Source organism: Pelodiscus sinensis, chromosome 4 (assembly GCF_049634645.1).
Source record: "Pelodiscus sinensis isolate JC-2024 chromosome 4, ASM4963464v1, whole genome shotgun sequence".
In the NCBI taxonomy this organism is placed as follows: Eukaryota; Metazoa; Chordata; order Testudines; family Trionychidae; genus Pelodiscus; species Pelodiscus sinensis.
Window position 1 is genome coordinate 84,532,002 of NC_134714.1, and position 6,000 is coordinate 84,538,001.

General features: G+C 49.0%; 1 protein-coding gene across 5 annotated transcripts in view; it reads right to left on the reverse strand.

Annotated features, from left to right (window-relative positions):
* Positions 1-5,784, reverse strand: part of CKAP5 (cytoskeleton associated protein 5) — a 105,627-nt gene extending 99,843 nt beyond the window's left edge. The window contains exon 1 of one of the 5 annotated variants that reach the window (XM_075927597.1): positions 5,639-5,784. The gene's annotated coding sequence lies outside the window, so the exon portion shown is untranslated. Of the gene's footprint in view, positions 1-543; positions 1,106-5,231; positions 5,554-5,638 lie in introns of those variants that run through there. The other 4 variants (XM_075927598.1, XM_075927599.1, XM_075927596.1 and 1 more) reach the window with 4 other exon arrangements.
* Between the last annotated feature and the right edge of the window lie 216 nt (positions 5,785-6,000).

Consider the following 6,000-nt stretch of genomic DNA (forward strand, 5'->3'; position numbering starts at 1 on the left):
CCTTCCCCCAACAACTAGAAGTGTCACCCAGCTGCACTTGTTCCTTAACCCCCTCTCACACAAGCATTCCAACAAGCTACCCTCCAACTATGCCTGATCCGCAGGCCTAACCTTTCCTCAGCCAACAAAACGCATTTTCCTGTCAAGTCAGATTCCCCTGCCTAAACATACACGGGGTCACAAATGCCCTCGCTACCAAACCTTTCAGCAGGGCCCCACCTCCTCCACATGTCGCAGCTCGGGAGACATTTTACAAGCAACCCCTTTCTCGCCCCTCCTCCCCCCGGCCGCCCGCCACCTGAACAACGGTTCCGTGGATGGAAAGCCTACAGAAAGAGCTACGGTTCGGTGCAGCCCCTGAAGCTCGGCTCCGAGGCCAGATAAAGCGGAGCAGGCCGCCCGCCCGGCATTGTTTATCTTCGCAGTCTCCTCCGCCCCCTCCTTCTTCCCGGACGCTAGGCCCCGCCAGCCCGCCATCACTCCGAGCCGCGGAATTGGCCCTTCAGCTTTCCTCATCCAGGGCAGCCCCTTACAGACACTTACACGGGCGGCCGCGACCCGGCTCAGCTGCAACAACAAGCGGAGAGCTTCATCCCCGGTCGCGAAGCAAGCGCCTCCTCCTCCAAGGGCGGGGCGCAGAACGCTGCAGCCGTCGCCACTAGTCCATTCCCCGCCTCTCCTAGGAGGGAGGTACCCACTTCCATGCGCCAGACAAAGGCGCTCAGCGGCTCATGCTATGCCCTCTTTCCTCCACGTCTTCGGAGATTAGCAGAGTCGCCCGCAGCCCCACTGGCTCCAGCTTCTTTACACCTGACTGTCCCCAAACCTCGTCCCACAGAGGATATGGGCTCACAGTTCCAAGGGCATCAAGCCTCCTCCAGCTCAAGACCAGTTTCCTTCCTAAGGTACCGGTTGAGGTTTCCCTCTTGAAGGGCCTGGATTCCTCTGCTCCGAAGATGATCAAAGGGCTTGGCTCCTGTGAGAGAGAATATGGTGCTCCAACCCACTTGCTTTCTTTGGCAGCAGCAGTAGCTGGGGGCAGGCCACACACCTCTCAATACTTTTAGTTTTTTCTAAGCCAGTTACTTAAGTGGATAACCAACAACATGTGCAATCAATAAGCCACCAGGTTGGCCCTTGGAATCCTCTATTTTCCACAGGTAATAACTAGCTTCTATAACCTACCGTTCCTCAATAGATCTCAAAGCAATTTAAAATTAGGTGTATATCATCACTAGTTTATAGATATGGAAATGAGCAGTGAAGTGGACTGACCAAGGTCACATAACAGACCAATGGTAAGATTGGGAACAGAAACTAGGCCTCCTAGGTACCAGTGCATTATTGCTGAATTCTGATAATGAATCTCAGCATTTTATCTGCAGGAACCAGACCCAATGACTAGTAGTTATTGTAATAGTTAGATTTTAAAGAATTTGTCTACAATATTAATAGGCACAATAGACCAATTCTCTCTCAAAAATGGTTTTGTGCAGGTACTAACTGGAGGGCTACATCTAGACTGGCATGATTTTCCACAAATGCTTTTAATGGAAAAGTTTTTCCGTTAAAAGCATTTGCGGAAAAGAGCGTCTAGATTGGCATGGCACTTTTCCGCAAAAGCACTTTTTGCGGAAAAGCGTCAGTGCCATTCTAGACACGGTTTTGCGCAAGAAAGCCCCGATCGCCATTTTCGCCATCGGGGCTTTTTTGCGCAAAACAGTTTTCCGCTGTCTACATTGCCCTTTTGCACAAAAGCATTTCTGGAAAAGGGCTTTTGCCCGAACAGGAGTAGCATAGTATTTGCACAAGCAGCACTGATTTCAGACAATAGAAAGTCAGTGCTTTTGCGCAAAATCAAGCGGCCAGTGTAGACAGCTGGCAAGTTTTTCCGCAAAAGCACTGCTTTTGCAGAAAAACTTGCCAGTCTAGACACAGCCGAGGAGTTTAATCATAGAAATGTAGGACTCGATGGGGAATTTGACGGGTCATGTAACCCAATTCCCTGCACTGAGGCAGGATTAAATATTCTCTAGACTTGGATCCCCATCCACCCCCATTTAATGTGTTAACTGGTTAAATTTAACATTTAACTAGTTAAATGGAATTTTACATCCCTAATCTGAAGACACCTTTTTACTGTTACAGCTCTCTCAACAGCACACATTATCTTCTGCTGAATGTCTGTCATTCACTGTAACCAAGCTGCATAAATAACTGTTTCTATGATATGTTGCTTCAAAACTCAATCTTAACTCCAAAGCAAGAACCCACAACTCATTTCAAGAGACTTCCTAGGCTGGATGGACAACCACTGCAAAATTGCCTCATTACACATGGTCTGGAGAGGGTTAAATTTAGATGTAAATATACTAAATTTTCTTGCAGCATACATCTATTTTCATTTTCCCTTGTGAGAAAACATCGTGAGGGATATTACACAAGTGCTGTTCATCCTACTCTGTACAATGCCTGCAAATATGATGCAAATCTTATCAATTTCATTCCACTATGGAAGGAAGACAGTCATTCAAATCCTTAAGGATGCAACAAGACTTGTAGTAGGACCTCAATTCCCTCAAGACTTTATAAAAATGTATAAACCAAAATCATTGTACATCACTAGTTTCACTGTTAATTTTTAACGTAATATTCTATAAAGCTACGAACACAGGAAATTCACAGTTGAAGAACTACCTTAAATCACCACCATTAAAGATTCCCCTAAATAGGGCGAATCAGAAGCACACTGCAACCATATCTGTTAGCAATGTAAGCAAGTAGTTGACTACTCGTATTCCCCCCTCTCCACTGCCTCGGATACAAAGGCAGCTGGGGGGAGGGGAGGGAAGGGAAGCAGGAGCCAGTTCCCCCAACACCATCTCTGTGGTGCTGCCTGCCCCACACCCCATCCTGCTACCTCTGGGACCCCCCTGAGGATGGAGACTGCTGGACCCAGCACGAGCCAGGACTGAGCAAGCATGACTCAGTCCCAGCTCACATTGGGTCTGGAAAGCTACCACCCTGCGGTGGCTCTGCAGTTTAAATGTAGTAAGAGCTGGCACTCAGGCAGTCCGACTCCTACTGGGGGTAGGTCCCAGACCTGTCATGAGCCAGAACTGAGCTTCCTCTCTTAGCAATTAATTATGTAGTCCATAGAAATTCTACACGATTAGCTAATTACTTGCTTCCTAACATCCGTAGTATCTTTCCATAATATACACTTTTAGAAGTGTATGGTCTTTTAAAATATTACCATAATTTTGAGCACCATAACCATATATGATGGTACCACTATAATCATGAATCAAAAAGGTATTACAAATTCTTACACAAGAGCCAATTATTCTCCACTTTTCAATACAAGACCAAATCCTAAAATACTCCACACCTCAAAAGATTAAGGGCTGTTTTTCCATCCAATTGTTCAACTCCATCTTCTCCACTCTAGGCACACAACTAGCACATTCTCTTAAACACATGACAAGCCTGGACTACAAAGCTATACCATATAAATAGCAAAAGTTAGCATGAAAATAAATCACTTTTAAAATATGAGACAATACATAGGAAAAAAGTTAAGGTTCTATGGAGTACATACTTATTCCAACAAAAAGGAAAGATGGGATTCTTGAATCTCTACAGGCAAGAGCTTCTTCTCCGATTATCCATACTTCAGAAATCCAGCTCTTCAAGTTTAACCTGAATGGTGTGTGCATGCACAAACCTCTCACACAGAGAAATGTTCATATTGGAACTCCCATATACGGATCAAGACGTCCCATCTTCTTAAGAATTCTCACCAATAAATTACTAATTGCAAGTTTAAGTTCCTCTGTTTAGAGCCACATTAGCATAATGAACTTTTACTAGCATTTTCCTCTATATAGCATGTTCTTTGAATTAGGAATGGAAGACTTGAACAGGTTAACAGATAAGCTGACATATCAGTTACCTGACCCAGTTAAACTCTTCAGGGGCTGCCATGGCTTCTTGGGGAGCCTCGGTTAAATGTGTAACAACAGAAATGTTATCAGTCATAAGGGCTAATTTTTTTAATTTTTTACTTTGAATGCAAGTGTTTTAATTTCATTGCAACTCCATCTGTTTTTGAAAGAACATTTGCAAGTTTTAAATAAACTCAAAACCAAATGTGGAAAGAGAAAGAATGTGGATGAAGAGAGAGAGAGGTAGGAAAATTAGATCACCTTTTGAATTCATAAGGTCAGCTGCTCCAGTGTTGGAGCTATGGATGTAAGTGAGTAGTTGAACTGAGTTTCACTCAGTGCATGTGGAAGGAGAGAGCCTGGGACTGGCAAGGACCTGGGATGAGCCACCTCCTCCTGGGGCAGCTCCGCTCTGTCCATCCCACAGCTCCGCTCTGTCCATCCCACATGCTGGGCTGGCACCTCTCTCCTGGGAGCCCGGCTCACGCACAGCTGACTGGAAAGCAGCCAGGGCTGCCCAGCACTGGGCCAGGAGCAGAGAATTGAACCTGGGCAGATGGAGCACAGTGGGCAGGCAGGCAGAGCGCAGTGTTCAGGCAAGTTTTACACTCCCAGGCTGGGCTCAGGGACATGCAGGCTCACCACACTGACTGGGCTGGTGGGCGGGTCTCCTGTGGCAAGCCACGCCGATGTTAACCTTTAAGATGCCACAGGACTCCTTGTTATTTTGATCTAGATCACTAGAATCCAAGAGACATCTTAACCCAAGTATGAAGGGCTGAAAAGTTCCAAGAGTTATGTTTCAAAACAGAACTCTTTTCAAGACACCAATTCTTTCTAAATCACTTCTGGATGCAGGACTTGATAAGTATCATATAAACTGTTTTCCACCCAGTTTGTCCTGATCTAAATTCTACAGAGAAAAAACTCAAGTGATCGTTCTTGCAAATACGTTGTTAGGAAGTCTGTCAGGTGCTAATGAAGCTCAACAAGCTGGGGTATCTGAATGTGCACTGTGACCCAAAAGGACGTTTTATGCTGCCAGGTAACAACAGCCTGAAGCACGGGGCACTCTGAACTAAGGTGTAAAGTGCTAACTAAGCCCTGCATTGAACGTCCCGGAAAGTACAGGGGCTGGAGCCCACACGCTTTCAAACACAGCTATTTCCATTCGCTCCGCTAGCACAGAGGTGCGAGGACGGGAACCCGGCGACTTCAGACCTGGGACGACTGGTCTCCGCAGGCCACGCGCTTAATCCCACCTAGCGTTGGCCAGCAACAAACCTGGATGCCTCACTTGCCCCACGGGCGCCGTCTGGGCGGACTCGCTCTACAGCTTCTCCGAGGAGGAGACGCTGCCCGGCCAAGGCGCGTAGGTGACAGCTCGGCACCCCCGCTGCCGCAGCGCCGACGGTTGGCAGGGCCCGAGCTCTGGCTCACGGGAGAATCCCAAGGGAACGGGCTGGTTCTTCCCGCGGCACCTCACAGGGTGGAGGGACCCAGAGACCTCGCGCAGGGCCCACCGCCCGCAGAACGTTAAACTGCCCCCTGACTTCACAACACGCCCGCCCCACAGCCCCCGGGGGCGGAGAAGGGAAACGCCACCCCCAGCGGCAGACTCGTGACACAGGCGGCGAGGCCCCAGGCACATAAGTCCCGCGGTAAAGGAGGGCGGCGCTGGGGACACTCACCTGAGCCGGGGCGGCGAAGCCCGGGCTGCTCCTCAGCGGGGTTTGAAATCACTAACGCCCCCCGCACTTCGCAGTGTCCTGCGCACCCATTGGTCGCTGAGACTCCGCCCATGCCCTCAACTTGACACCTGATTGGGTAGTTTGAACCGGCATCGTCACGTACCGTCCGGTTCATTAAAGGGGAAGCTCAGGGCACGCCGCGTCACTGCGCCCGGCGTAGGGAGCCTGTTCTGCCTGTGCTCGCGGGAGCTGGCGCGGGTTGCAGGCCGCGCCCTGCTAGGGAACCGGACCCAACGTCAGCGGGGCTGCGCCGTGCTGATAGGCGGAGCAGGGGCCGTGCGCTGCGCGGGAAACGCAACGGG